The 15,890-nt window shown below is 31.8% G+C and overlaps 1 long non-coding RNA gene across 1 annotated transcript in view; it reads left to right on the top strand.

Annotated features, from left to right (window-relative positions):
• The first annotated feature begins 1,027 nt into the window (after positions 1 to 1,027).
• The window catches only part of LOC123385473, a 30,965-nt gene continuing 16,102 nt past the window's right edge, over positions 1,028 to 15,890 (top strand). The window contains exons 1-2 of the long non-coding RNA XR_006598050.1: positions 1,028 to 2,381; positions 13,566 to 13,698. This is a non-coding gene — a long non-coding RNA (uncharacterized LOC123385473). The remainder of the gene's footprint in view (positions 2,382 to 13,565; positions 13,699 to 15,890) is intronic.

Here is a 15,890-nt window from a genome sequence, read left to right as displayed (position 1 = left end):
CAAAGTTTTCAACTTGTTTGGATAAATATCAAGAAGCTTGATTACTGGGTCATATGGTAAGAGCATTTTTAGTTTTGCAAAAAAACTGCCAAACTGTTTTCCAGAGTTATGTGTACCACTTTATATTCCTACCAGTGATGAACAACCTCACCAGCATTTGGTGGTGTTAGTGTTCTGGATTTTGGCCATTCTAATAGTTACGTAGTAGTATCTAATTGTTTTAATTTTCTGATGACATATGATGTGGAACATCTTTACATAGGGTTACTTGCCATGTGTATCTTTTTTAATGAGATGTCTACTTAGGTCTTTTGCCTATTTTTAAATTAGGTCGTTCATTTTCTTATTATTGAGTTTAAAGAATTCTTTGTATATTGTGGCTAACAATCCTTGATTAGATATATATTTTGCAGATATTCTCTCCCAGTCTGTCCCTTCTATTTTCTTTTTAATTTCATGAACAAATATATCTCTTTCAATTTATAAGATATTAAAAAGGTCTAAATGATACAATATTTTTCAAAAGAACAATTGTATGGTAGCATAACCATACAAAGAAGTGAATTCTTTCAAATGATTTTAAAATAATGCATTTTGACTGTGTATCTCTAGTAAGATATAAGGTAAGGATGCGAAAGAGAGAGAAATCTTAAACCATAATCAATACAATTAGTAGTAATAATATAAGTATTATTTTGAAGCTATTTTATGTATATATAAAGGAAGTAGGCATCATGTCTAATTTTATGAGAACCAAGATATCAACGTAGGAAAAAAGAGATACAAACATAAAATCAGATAGAACATTTAAAACTCTATAAACTTGGGGTGCCTGGGTGGCTCGGTTGAGTGTCCGACTTTGGCTCGGATCATGATCTCATGGTTCGTGAGTTCCAGCTCCATGTCGGGCTCTGTGCTGACAGCTCAGAGCCTGGAACCTGCTTTGGATTATGGGTCTCCCTCTCTCTCTGCTACTCCCCTCCTTACACTCTGTCTCTCTTTCAAAAAAATAAAGATTAAAAAAAAAAGAACTCTATAATCTTAAATTTGAATTTGTAATACCAGTATAAACTTAAGATTTATATTTTCTTTCTAAAAACATGTATTTCCTAGCTGTGTACATTAAAAAGAGCAAAACTCAATAGCAACCCAATGGCAAAGAACATCCACTTTTGGTCTCTACACATAATTTCTCACTAAAGGAACCAGGGGTCCTTGGAGAAATGGCTGATTTCAGGTCTAATGCAGGATATGAATGTACAAGATGAATCTGGAGCATCTTTTCCCAGGAACCAAGGAGTTTATCAAAAACTAATGTGGTGATGTAAAAAGGACATATGAGTCAACCTGAAGAAGCTGTCATTGGCAAATGAGAAGATAATCTGAGCATTAAAAAAAAAGACTATAATTTATTGAAACAAAACAAAAAAGAATTCATGAACTCATAATGATATGAAAAAAAAAAAAGACCTAATTGGTCATCATTGAAGGTTGTTAGAACTATAGTATTTTTCTTTGAAAATTAAAAGTATGTGGGAATAATAATTTTATGGAGAAAAAAGAGACGAGAATTTTTTACTGGTTTCAGAAGCCAGTCCATACACAGTTAAGAAAAGTTCAGAAAAGTTAAGGGTCATTAAGCTTTACTAAAAATTGCCTAGTCAAGTACAAAGTAGAAATTTGAGCCTTGAAATAATATTTTAAAATGTGTTCTGTACTTCATTAAAATTCACTGTGAAAGGAGATGAGTGTCTAGTGTAGGCATTTTATAGAAAATAGATTTTAGTGAATCTAAAATCATTAATGTTCATTTGTTTTTAATTCCTGATATTGGTTATTCTAGTTTCTCTCTTTTTCTTATCAATCTTGCCAAAGATTATCATTATGTTAGTCATTTCAAAGAATGAACGTTTCTTATGTTCATACTCGATCATTGTTTTTATTTCATTAATGTCTGTGCTTACCTTTGTTAGTTATTCCTACTGCTTTCTTTAATATAATGTTCCTTTTCTAACTTTTGACATGAATACATGGATAATTTATTTTTATCCTTTCATTGTTTTATGTATGTACATTTTGAGGTATATGAATCTCCTTAAAAACATGGATTTAGCTGAATCCCACAAATTTTGTTGAGTAGTTTTTCTATTATATTCAGTTCAGAACATTAGCAAATATTCCCTGATCTCTATTAGATAGACCTCTTTGCCTCATGGATTTTTTAAAAGAATATAATTTTTAAGATTTTAGAATTTTAAATTACTTTTTGTTTTTTATTTCTAGTTTAATTTCATTGTGGTCAAAAATCCTATTTTCTATGATTTCAATCCTTCAAAAATTTGTTAAAACTCACATCATGGATCAACATATGATCTACTTTGGTAAGTGTTTCCTATGTGCTTGAAAATAATTCATGTTCCAGGTTTTAGATACCATATTCCATGTATGTCAATTACATGAATTTGTTGGTCATATTTATTCATTTTTTTATATATTTAACTGATTGTTGTTAGCTTATTACTGTCATTCATTGAGAGATGAATGTTATTATGTGATTCTGAATTTGTGTATTGCTCCTTATACTTCAGTCAAGTTTATGTTTATCTCTTTTGAGGGATTTCTATTAAATCCATCATATTAAATTTATTTAGAATGTTTATAAATTCCTGAATGACCAATCATATTATCATTAAGACATGTTTCTTTTTTTTTTTTCTAATGATGACCATGGCCTTAAAAAAGATTGCTTTCTGATACAGTACATTTCCAACAGCTTCATTTTTGTTAGTGTTCATGTGATAAATCATTTTACATCTTTTATTTTTCATCTCTTTCTGTCCTTATGCATAAGATGTGTCTCATAAGAAAAGTTTAGTTGTTTGTTTTCATATAGTTTAACAATCATACCTTTCAGTTGGAATATTCAGACCATTTATATCAGTGTAATTTTTTATGTATTTGGAATTAAATTTACCATTTTATGATTTGCTTCTTATTTGTCCTACATGTTTTATGTTCTCTTTTATTTACTCTTTTTATCTCTTTTAACTTCCTTCAATTTTTTAAAAATTATTCCATTTCCCTCTTTTAGGTTTCTGGTTAGATATGCTATTATTATTATTATTATTATTATTATTTAGATATGTTATTATTATTTTAATGGTTACCCTAGAGAGTATAATGTCACAAAGCAAAGACATTAGAACAAATTAATGCTATTTAAATATTTCACTTTTGTAGGATATTTACTTATGTTTTAATTTTTATGTTTTAAATCAACAATCTATAATTATTTGTTTTGCAGTCTTCTTTTTTTTTTATTTATTTATTTATTTATTTATTTATTTATTTATTTATTTATTTTTGATTTTTGTTGCATGTCCATACATGTGTTTAGGGTAATTAGTTCCACCAAATAATTTTTTCTTTGGTATTATGGATTATTTAGAAGTATACTATTTGATTTCCAAATATTTAAGGATTTTTCAGAGATTTTTCTTTTGTTGGTTTCTAATTTCATTACATTTGTGATATATTCAGAGCTTTGGCAAATACAAAGCTTATTTCGGTACATGTTCTATGTGTACTTGAAATAAGTATAAATTCTGACATTTCTGGCTAGAGTATTCTATAAATGTCAACCAGTTCAAATTTAGTCAAATCTTCTATAGCCTTAGTGATCTTTCTCTCTTGTTTTATTATGTAATGATGGGTGGATATTCTCTAACTACAGACAGTGTATTTGTCCCTTTTCTCTTAATCCAGCAATTATTGCTTTATGCATTTTGAAACTTTATTTTGAGGAGTACAGACATGCAAAAAAATTTTTTTATGTTTATTCATTTTTTGAAAGACAGAGAGAGACAGAGCAAAAGCAGGGGTGGGGCAGAGAAAGAGGAGGGGACACAGATTCCGAAGTAGGCCCCAGGCTCTGAGCCTTTAGCACAGAGCAGGACACAGGGCTCAAACTGAGGAACCAGGAGATCATGACCTGAGCCAAAGTCAGACACTCAACCAACTGAGCCACCAAGACGCCCCTGGATGAGTACAGACCTTTTAGATTGTTATGTGCCTCAGATGAACTAATCCTTTATTTTATCACACGAATAGTCATTTTTATTCTTGGTAAAATTTTTTGTCTGAAATCTACTTTATCAGAAATTAATATAGCAAATTAAGTTTGCTTTCAGTTAGTGTTACCATGGTATATCTTGTTCCATCCTTTTACTTATAGCTTTTTTGTGTTTTTATACTTAAAGTATGTTTCTTATAGGTAGCAATTGGTTGTGTCTTGCACGTTTCTCTATTCTGTCTTTTACTTCAGATCATTTATTTTATGTGATTATTGATACAGTTAGGTTTAAATCTGTCATGTTGCTATTATTTTCTATCTCACATGTTCTTTGTTTTTTCCCCACTTTTTGTGTTTTCTGTTGAAAAATTGTATTTTCTACAATTTTTATCCCCTTTATGACTTATTAGTTATAAATTTTGTTATTTTAGTAAAGGTTTATAGTATTTATGTTTAAATTGTCAAGCTACTTTCAACTAAAGAGACAGTTATATTTTCAAAGAGATGTAAGTTATGAGAAAAAAGTTCTTACATATTTGTATCATTACAAATGATAATTTGTGGGGCGCCTGGGTGGTGCAGTCGGTTAAGCGTCTGACTTCAGCCAGGTCACGATCTCGCGGTCCGTGAGTTCGAGCCCCGCGTCAGCCTCTGGGCTGATGGCTCAGAGCCTGGAGCCTGTTTCCGATTCTGTGTCTCCCTCTCTCTCTGCCCCTCCCCCATTCATGCTCTGTCTCTCTCTGTCCCAAAAATAAATAAACGTTGAAAAAAAAATCTTTAAAAAATAAAAAAAAACAAATGATAATTTGTAATTATCATTTCTAGTGCCCTTTATTCCTTTGTGTAAATTCATACCTCTTTCTGGTATCACCTTTTTTCTACCTGAGGGACTTTCTTTATTAGCTGTTGGGCTGTGGGTCTGATACAGATGAAATATTTTGGATTTTGTATATCAAAAATTCCTCATTTTGCCTCCATTTTGAAAAGATAATTTACATCGTGTAATGTGTATGGAATTCTGGGTTGATTTTTTTTTCCTCAGTAATTTTAGTGGTTCTCCATTATCTCTTTTTTTGCATTTCTTTTCCAGTTGGAAAGCTTGCTGTCAATCTCATCTGTATTCTCCTATACATACGATGTCTTTTTCTCTGGTGTCTTTAGGGTTTTTTTCTGCAGTCCTGGTTTCGAACAATTTGATTACAATTTTCCTCAGCACAGTTTTATTTGTGCTTCTGATGTACTTAGGGTTCCTTGACATTCTCAGACCTTTGTTTCGTTATTTTTATGGAACTTATATAATTTTCCAGAATTTTTTTTTTAATTAGGCCACTTAAAGTTTTTCTATAGGTCACTGATGCTCTAAATTTTAAAGCTGTTTTTTTTTTCCTCCTCACTGTGTTTCATTTTGGATTGTCTATTCCTGTCAAATTCAGTTCAAATTCAACAGTATTTTCTTTGTAATGACATAATTTCTTTCTTTGAATGCCATTAATTCACCACTTTTTAAAAATCACAGCCGGTTTCTAGATTTCATGCTAGAATTTTGATTTGTGTACTTTTATATCTTACGTGTTGGTAATTCTCTTTCTGAATATAGTCCAGTTATAGCCATGTGTCAGTTCTGGATGAATTTTAATTAACTTACTTTTCTTTTTATCATGAGTTGCATTTTCTTGCTTTTTTCATGCCTGGTAATTTTTCCATTGGATGCCAGATATTGTGAAGTTTACCTTGTTATGTACCTGATATTATTGTATCCCTATGAATCTTGTGAGCTTTGTTCTGGAATGCAGTTAACATGGAAATGGTTTGATGCTTTTAGCTCTTGCTTTTAATATCAGTTGGGCAGCACCAAAGCAGTGCTTATTTTACAGCTAATTTTTTCTCCACATATGAGATAAGACTTATCTGGATATTATAGCTAATGTTAAATGAATTGTGAGGTTTCTACCCTGTTTAGTGAAAACTAGCAGTATTTCTGACCCTATGTGAGTGCCAACTAGCCATTGTTACATATACATCCTTATGAGTATTTTCTTTTGTTTGCCTTGGGTAGTTAGGCCTGCATGTCTGATCAGTACGCTGCTGAATAGTCTGAGATGATTCTCTGCAGATCTCCATATTTCTCCATATTTCTCTCTTCTTTCCAGGATTCTGTTCTACAAACTCCATTCTCCTTGGTTTCCCCAAGTTCTCAGCTCCATCTTCTCAAGGGAGCCTCCTTTTCACAAAATAGTCTGACACTCTCTCAAAGCTATAACCTGGGACAGTTATTGGGTTCCTCTATTGGCATAGCCTGCTTCAGATCGTGTCTCCTTTTTTCTCTGCTCCTCCCCTTCTGGAAATCTGGTTCTCAAATATAAATAAAATGTTTCATGTCTTTAGGGATAATTTTGCTTCATTGCCTGAAGTCTAGTTTCTGGAGAACTATTGTTTTATGTGTATTTTCCATATTTTGGCTATTTCAAGCAGGGAACATTCTAAGGAAGGAAAATTTGAATCTCATTATTCTATTTTGGTTAGAAATGGAAGATTGTATCAATTAATTTTTAATTATATATATAATTAAATATATGTGTGTGTGTGTGTGTGTATGTATATATATATATATATATATATATATATATATATATATTCCTGGCATTTTTACTTGATTTTTTTCATACTCTGCTGGAATTCTCAACTTGTCTCTAATTTATTCAATATATTAATCATGATTGTACATCAGTTTGTATCCAATAACTTCAGTATGGATCTCCTATGAGTCTGTTTCTATTTTGTTTTCCCCTCTGCTTTTAAATTACCCTTTGTATTTTTTCATAATTGGACTAAGTTTTAATTAATGGTGCGTATTGTACATGAAAAATTGAAGATATAATCTTATTGATGTTATGTTCCTCCAGAGACAATTAATTTTGCTTTTAGACAGTGGACTAGGATAAAATCTCTTTAAGCCAATCAAAAATTGAACTGGTAGTAAGGTGGGTGTCAATCTTTTATTCCTAGGTATAACCCTTTGAAGCCCCAACCAGGGTCCCTCCTCTAAGACATATGTTAAATTCCTTTTCTTTTTTTTTTTTTTTTTTTTCCTTTTCATCAACCAGGTAAGTCTTAGCAACACTAAGTATTGGGCACTCCTCTCTGGATTTTCCTTCTCTCTGGGATTAAGTTCTCACTGCCTTGGTAGCTTTTAGACGACTTCAAACAGTTTTGTTTTTTTGTTTTTGTTTTTGTTTTCTATCAAGTTTTCAAGCTGTTTTTAGCACAAAGGTTGATCCGAAACAAAGTAGTGTGCCAAAGCTTGAAGCAAAAAGTTCCCAGTAATATATTTTAAAATAACTAGAAACAAAGGAGAAAATAGAGATACTGACTTAATGCCTTCTTGGCTAAGATATCTTAGAATCTAACAGACATCTGTCAGCAAGGAGTTAAAAAATGGAACAAAATCATACAGGATTTTTCTTCATGGATATATTAAAATATTCATTAAATGCTTACTACTAACTGGATTAGTGGTTATAAGTCATATTACATTATGTGTTTTAAGTTTACCTTTACAAAGTGTCTTTTTTATCCCAGAAGGGAGTTTGAAATAGGTAAAGCAAGAATTTTATAGATCTGAAATTCAAGACTGAGCTATTTGAGAATTATAGAATTCTTAATTATATATAGAAGCAGGAAAGGAAATGTACAAACTAGAAACAGAGGAGTAAATAAATTACATCTGATTTATTTGATCAAATAAAACGTGATTCAATTTAAGACACATTTATTGAATGCTTACTTTTGCAAGTTACTTTGGGAACAACCAATGAGAGGGAATATTGATACATAGTCTCCACCAGTATTTATTATTAATTTGGGTTGAATCATTTTCAGTCTTGTATGTCACAGGAATACATTTTACCTTTTTCCTGAAAAATTCAATTATAGAGAGAGAGATCTGGGAGAGTCTTTTGATGTTAAATGTATTTTTAAAACTGAGTTACAGGTTTTATGTTGAGAAATTATGGTAAAAACCTAGTCTTTCAATAACTTATCATCACCAGTATAATATATCCAAATTAGTGTGTGCATGTGTCTTTTGCTTATCTCACCAGCCTAATTGTTCATCACTCTCTTTGTTCTTGAGTAGAAGTCATTGGACTACTTACTCTTCCAACATGCTATATTTGTATATACTTATTTCTCAGTATGGTGAAGTCTTTTTTGCTTCATTTAACTGGAAAACTTCTACACAAACTTCAAAGTTTAGTTAAAGTATCATATCTCTAAAGCTTTCTATAGCAGCCTTATCTAGGCTTAGAGTCTTACTTTCCTAACAACATATTTTATGAATTGTCTGATCCTATTTGTGTTTTGTTTGAGAGAAAATACTGGAAATTTTCATTTAAAAAAAGTCAAATAGTTCAAACCTAGTTCTGAAAAGTGGTGGATAATTTTTAACAATTAAGTTGTCACAACCATGTGTCAATAGATAGCTGTGTTCAATAGACAGACAAGTTCATAGTTCATCCTGCCTATAAATTTTAAAATCATGCATATTTGATGAATTTTTAATTTTGGGTTGATTCACCCTATTTTAAAGTTTTTGCACAGAGTAAGACTTTATTAATTTTTTATATGATGTTCTTTCAAATTTGCATAATTCAAATTTGCATAGAATTCAAACACAGTGCAGTATTGTTATGGCACTTGTCTTATTGTATTGCATCCGTCTAACCAATAGACTTATGCAATCCGCAAATACAGGGCAATGTTTTCATCTAAATATCACCAAAGCCTAACCCAAAGCTGTGATGGTGTTAAGTGTTCAGTGATTGTTGAAGGAGTTAAAAGACAACAATAAGCAGACCCACTAAGCAATATATATATTTTTTAAATTAACCTATCTTCTCTATAAAATTAAGTTAGAAGAAGTAAGAGAAGGAAGAAAAGTAGGAAGGAAACTTACAGTCCAAGAACACATAGAACATTTTTTTTTATGTCTCTGTGTGGGTTCCACATTGGCAAACAGAAAATATTTATATTGGCTGATGATTGATTAAAGTCAATTGGTAATTATTTTAGTTCATTTCCTTTTAATATAATTTTTATGTTTGTCAATCAACAGTATAGTTTCATTCATCTCAAGCACTATAAACTATCCCATTTGATTTTATACATTAAAAATACTTTTAAAGAAGTTATGATACAAACTATTACAGCTCACTCATTTATTATTTAAAAATTCTGGTTTTTAAAAATTCACTTGAAAATGAGCATTTTAGAAAATCAGTATAACTTCTAGAATTATCCTCTAATCTTTATTAAAAATGCCTAAGCAATTGAGGATGTAGAAGTGGGATTGGAAAGAATTGTAAAAATAATGTATTCTCCTTAAGTTTTACTTTTTACGTTTATATACTGAAAGTAAAAAAATATATAATGATAAATTTTACTGTTTTTTCAAGTTTGTATTTAAATTCCAATTAGTTAACATGGAGTGTAACAGTTTCAGGTGTAGAATTTAGTGATCTGACACTAACTTAAATACAATGCCCCCCCACTTGCTTATCACAAGTGCCCTCCTTTATCCCCATCACCTATTTACCTATTTAACCTATCCCCCCACCCACCTCCCTTTTGGTAGCCATCAGTCTGCTCTTATATTTAAGAGTCTATTTCTTGGCTTTCTTCTCTTTTCTTTTTCCCCTATATTCATTTGTTTTATTTTTTAAATTTTATATGAGTGAAATCATATGGTATTTGTCTTTCTCTGACTTATTTTGTTTAGCACAATAAATTCTAGCTCCATCCACATTGTTGCAAATGGCAAGATTTCATTCTTTTCTATGGCTGAGTAACATTCTCTCTCTCTCTCTCTCTCTCTCTCTCTCTCTCTCTCTCTATATATATATATATATATATATAATATTCCATTATATAGCTTTATATAACTTTTATCCAATTCATCAGTTGATAGCCATTTGGGCTCTTTTCCATAATTTGGTTGTTGTTGATAATGCTGATATAAACATCAGGGTGCATGTATCTCTTTGAATTAGTATTTTCATATCCTTTGGGTAAATACCTACTAGTGCAATTGCTAGATGGTAAGGTAGTTCTATTTTTAACTGTTTGAGGAACCTCCATACTGTTTTCCAGAGTGGCTGCACTAGTTTTCATTCCTACCAAAGTGTAAGAGGGGTTCCCCTTACATATTACTATTTTTGACACATTATATAAATGGGACTAACTACATAGAAAATTAATGCATGGTTTCTTTCTTACATTTTGTTACCTATATTTTCAGATCAAATATAGAAAACATTTTTAAAACACTGTAGGCACTCATAATTGGTTAAAATTATTATTTGAAATTCTAAACATATTTAGTTACCTGAGGCCACATTTCAGTAGAAAAATCTCACAATAATATGCAAAAAGTCATCAATCACATCAACAAGAATTTTTAAATTTTCTTTTGGATGAACATTTGAAATAGCTAGTTCAGATATGTATTTAATCTGTTTATGCACACATACATTTGTTTAATGAAAGTTATTTGTACTTATTGAATATATCTACCTGCTTCTTTTTATTAGAATTACAGATCAAATGTTTTAGTTGGCAGAATAATAAACCTTACGGGGCAACATTCTAACTCTAAATTTTGTGACAGATAACAGGCTTACATACTAATAACAGCATTGATGTTTTCTTGGAAAATCTGGGGAACTGAAGACAATAATAAATCTCTCCATATGTGAGATGGATACTTTGCCTTCCAGTGATATAGACTTGGGATTTTTTTTTTTAATTTGGGTGGGAAATTTACATCAACTGTAGGATGGGAGGGGAGACACACATGATAGCCTTTTGTTTTTGCTTTTGTTTTGTTTTGTTTTTGCCCTGAGTGGCAAAATGCAGGTGTTCAAATTAAATTAAGTGTTTATGTTGTTACTAAAAAGACTTTGTAATTAACCTCATGTTATGAGAAAAAATTTGCTTATGTAAAGGTCCGGAGAAGTGAGGAGTTACAATTGGTCGTGGCTGGAAATTGGCAAAAGGATACTTGGCAGTGAGTTTTGCCCAGAATTTTGCTGCAGGTTTTTTCAGCTAATATAAAAGAGAAAATGAAGGGAAGGAAAAGGAATATGATATTGGGACATTTATAAGCCTCATAACCTTCTTTCTTTTCTCCTTCTTTCTATGTTCTCTTATCCATGGGCAAATGCCATGTGCCATGAAAGCAATTGGCTCTTTAAACTGGACACTATCCAAAGCCCAGTGTGTAAAGATGAAAAATAAATAAATATTGGAGCCAGAATTTTACACATCTTATCTTTGGAGAGTTATTAATTCAGAGTTACCATATGCGATGTCTGTCTATGGTTAGCGTGGTCAAAATCGTTATAAGGCATATTGAACCTACAACACTAATTCCAGTGTCATGAATTCAGTTTAAAAGCAACTCTTCTGCAGTCAGGTTCTGGCAAAACTTCAAAGCTAGCATTCAAAGTCGGAAAGCTTAAAACCATGCAAGCTTATTTAGATTCCTTAAATGGTCTGGTTTAGGAGATTTCTGGGCATTTGAAGCTTTGTAAGCCATTGCAGAATGAAAAAAGTTAATCTGTGCAGCTACGTTTTCAATAACGTGACATTAGATTCATTTCAAAGGCTTTTTTTCTTGGGTATCTAACCATACTCAGGATTTCTCCAGGGTGTAAGATACAGTCTCTTCCTTATTTATTTATTTTTAATGAAGGGATTGCTTCTCATGCTGAGGATTATATAGTCAGAGTCTAAAGATATTTGGTTTTTTGTTACATCAAAATAGCAAAAATGTGGTTTTCTAAAAAAAAAAAGTATGCCTGAAACAAGAATAAAACAGAATTTTTTAGGCAGAAAAATGCTTAAAAATATAGGTGAACTTTGGAGTGAAACTGACATTTGTGGCCCTAAGGTCTATATCAACATGACATTTGAAATTTAACATTCTAAATACTCTGTCTTTCTCCCTAGTATCTTTAGAAAACATCTAGTTCACTAAGTTAGTAGAATGTATGAGATGCATATTTTTATATTATTGACCGTCTCAGCTTCTTTCTATTTAATTCTTTCAAAATGCACTTATAAATGTTAGACAATTTAAGAAATCTTCACAAAACCTCCAATAAGACCCTGAGTAGCCAAAAGGTGGTAAATAAATGTCTTAGAAAGAATGTTTATTTCTATTTTATTTTCCTTACATGAAAAGAAAAATTCCCTTTGAATATAGTATGTTTCTTCATGAGATAGGGAGAATTTCCCATCAAAATGTATAATTAATACTGTTAAAAGATAAACTGAAGAGTAATAAAAATTTTAAGATTCAATTTGAGCACAAAACTTTTGGAATCAGGCGACATCCAATCTAGCAGATAGAAAGGAGCTCCGAGGAGCTTACAAAATTAAAGACTTGTATAGGCAGAAGGGAATGGGAAAAAGAAGGTATATTGCCAAAAAAGTGAGTTGGTTATTATAAAGTTACTTTACTTGAGAGGACGGCAGGGGTCAATCCAATTGCCCAACTAGTGCTAATCTGCCAATTTCCGATTGACTGGTTTAAGGTTCCATTTCTGGGAGAGCCAAATCTGTAAGTTAAGTCTTGGTTTGGTGATGCAGGGCTTAACATATACAGTTCAGTTTTAGGCCTGTTGTATCGTGTTTAACAATACTTAACTCAAATCTGTATATTGGCCTGATATTGTCCTCAGCTCTGGTCCCTGCATTTGGGAATATTTTTGTCTTGGAAATACCAATTTTGGAAATTTCAAAAGGGGATATATTTAGCCATATAGCCTGCATTGAGGTTGTTGGTTTTTAATTACAAACTATATGTCATTTTTTCACCAACTTGATTTGTAAGTGTCTGGGTCACAGCAACTTCACCTTAAAACACATTGTCATCTCTCTGGGTACTTTTCACAGTATTCTCCACAGAATACATTAATTTAAAACCAGTTTTGGATAAATGGATATATGAAATAATGAATCATTAAATTTTGATAATTATTTGGAGATTCACATCTTGACCCCAAACCCAAATTGAAAATTAAGGTCATCATGCATTTCATTTAAAAACCAGGTTTATTTCCTGAAATAACTTATGTTTTCTTTTATGCTATTATTTTTCTAGATTTTAAGTAAAATATTTAAATTATATATATTTATAACTATTTATATTTATAACAATATATAAAACTAGAACTATTAAACTATTGAATGTTTAATATATATAGATATATTCAATAGTTAAATTAGCAAAATTGGAAACAATATTTCCAAAAAATTACATTAACTAAGAAAATAATATAAATTCATAACATAGAAGACAGCCATTGAAACACTGATGACGATTTTTAATGTTCATCGTCCCCTTGGCTTCATCTCTGTCCCTTCCACCATCTCAAAGGAGGAACTTGAAGTTCATTTCTCATGATTCCTTTCTGGAACTGTTTCTTGTTAGATTCTGAAGACAAAAAAGGAGACCCCTTGTTTTCTAGAGGCAGTTGTACACAAGCAAACTGTGATTTTGGAAGCCTCAACTAAGGATCACCTACTTGAGTCCTGAAGCACCTGAGGTCTTGGGAAGCATTCAGGTACTTATAGACATGTTCTTCAGAATCCCTGTCTTTGATTTGAAACATGGCTGAAATCATTGGTGGAATGTTCTCTATAATCCTTTCACTTCCATATTGAGGGAATGTGGCTTCCTAGTTTTCATTCCCCTACCCTGTTGAACAGCACTTAAATGTCCACTGAAGCAAACCCTTGTAATAGTATCAATTTACTTTGTGTGTCCTGGACATAAATCCCTTTTGTGACAAATGAATGATAGATTTTAAAAATACATCATAATTCAAGTGAGGTGATCCACAAACATATGGATTTTTTATAATGCTCATACAGAACAAATATTATTGATGAATGACTCTCCTGAACTATAGATCTTCTTAAAAATACTCAAAATATTTTGAGTTTTCCTTGGTTGTAGTTTTACCTTATAAAGTTGAAAACAAGTGTCCTAGGATTAATTTGTTTTAGAATATAAACGAGAGGGGAGTCTGGGTGGCTCAGTTGGTTGTGGGTCCGACTTCGGCTCAGGTCATGATCTGGCGGTTCGTGAGTTTGAGTCCCGTGTCAGGCTCTGTGCTGACAGCTTGGAGCCTTGAGCCTGCCTTGGATTCTGTGTCTGCCTCTCCCCCGCTCATGTTCGCTCTTTCTCTCTCTCTCTCTCTCTCTCTCTCTCTCTCTCTCTCTCTCTCAGAAATAAAGAAACATTAAAAAAAAAAAAGAATATCAGCAAGAACATGCATAATGCCTTTTTGTAAGTTTCTTTGTTTTTTGCCCTTGCCTATAAATTAAAGTTGTTTTTTTTAAATTAATTTACTTCTGGGGCGCCTGGGTGGCTCAGTCAGTTAAGCGACCGACTTCAGCCAGGTCACCAACTCGCGGTCCGTGAGTTCGAGCCCCGCGTCAGGCTCTGGGCTGATGGCTCAGAGCCTGGAGCCTGCTTCCGATTCTGTGTCTCCCTCTCTCTCTCTGCCCCTCCCCCGTTCATGCTCTGTCTCTCTCTGTCTCAAAAATTAAAAAAAAAAAAAAAAAAAAAAAGTTAAATTAATTTACTTGTTAGATTAAATAATATTCTTACAGTCTTTTGGTCCTTTTTTTTTTTATATAAGACCCTAAACCAAAAATGTGTAAGGACTTTAGAGTTTAAACAGTGGCAAAATGAAAAGCAAAACAATCTTTATTATAACAGTTAAAAATTAAATTAAACTTTTATTTTGACTAAAATCTATTCTGGTAGATATCTCTGAAAATACTTCTAAAAGTGGATTTCTTCCAGAATTAAATTAGTGCACAACTATAGTATATATCTTCTTTGGTAACATCATAAAAATTTTTGACTGAATCGTTTGAAATGAAAATATTTTACATTTAATGCTTACAAATTTTTTCCCATTTTCAGGGAGCTTTTCCATAGATCTTACTTTATACCCATTTGGTAGCCTAATTTCATAAGAGTTTTCTCAAAATGCTAGACAGGCAATAGAAAGAAATGAGCACTTCTTGTGCCCTAAAGCAAAAGAATGCCCACTGTTTTCTGGAAGAGTAAAAAGAGCTATTGTAAGTGAGGTGCTATTTAAATACCTAGAAGATAAGACAGGAAAGGGAAACTCTTTGTTGTGGCAGAAGGGGCCTGACATTTTAACAAGAAAGTACTTTAAATATCAAAGGTGAGTGTAGGAGATAGCTGAAAAGCAACATAAATGTTTTTAATGCCACAAACATGGTTGAAATACTTGAATATTTCTTCCTATTTAGGAGGAACAGAGACAAAGTGGAAATCTGAAGTGATACATTAATAGAAACAGATCTAGGAGCTAAATGAAGTGCATTTGTGTGTGTGTGTTGGTATTTTGCTGATACAGTTGAATAAATACTAAACAAAAATTAACATAGAATTAAAATATAAGTACTAAAGCTAGTCAAATTAGTGAAAACAAACGTAAAACACATGTGACCTGTCCAACGAAAATAAAAATAATCTTTAGATGTCAAGGATCATCATTTTAACAAACTTTATTATAGCAGCACAATGTACTCAAAATGTAAACTTTAAAACAGAATTCAGGGAGAATCATACCAACATATTTTAAGAAAGGCGTTGTAATTTGTTTTAATGAAATAATATGTAAGCTTATTTAATATTGTCATTGGAAGTGTCTACTAACAATTTAGAACTATGCTGTGACACACAACAGAATCCACGTGGAACTCTCATCCT

This window comes from Felis catus, chromosome B2 (assembly GCF_018350175.1).
Source record: "Felis catus isolate Fca126 chromosome B2, F.catus_Fca126_mat1.0, whole genome shotgun sequence".
Lineage (NCBI taxonomy): Eukaryota > Metazoa > Chordata > Mammalia > Carnivora > Felidae > Felis > Felis catus.
Note: the sequence above shows the minus strand (reverse complement) of the source record. Positions and strands in the feature narration are given on the sequence as shown.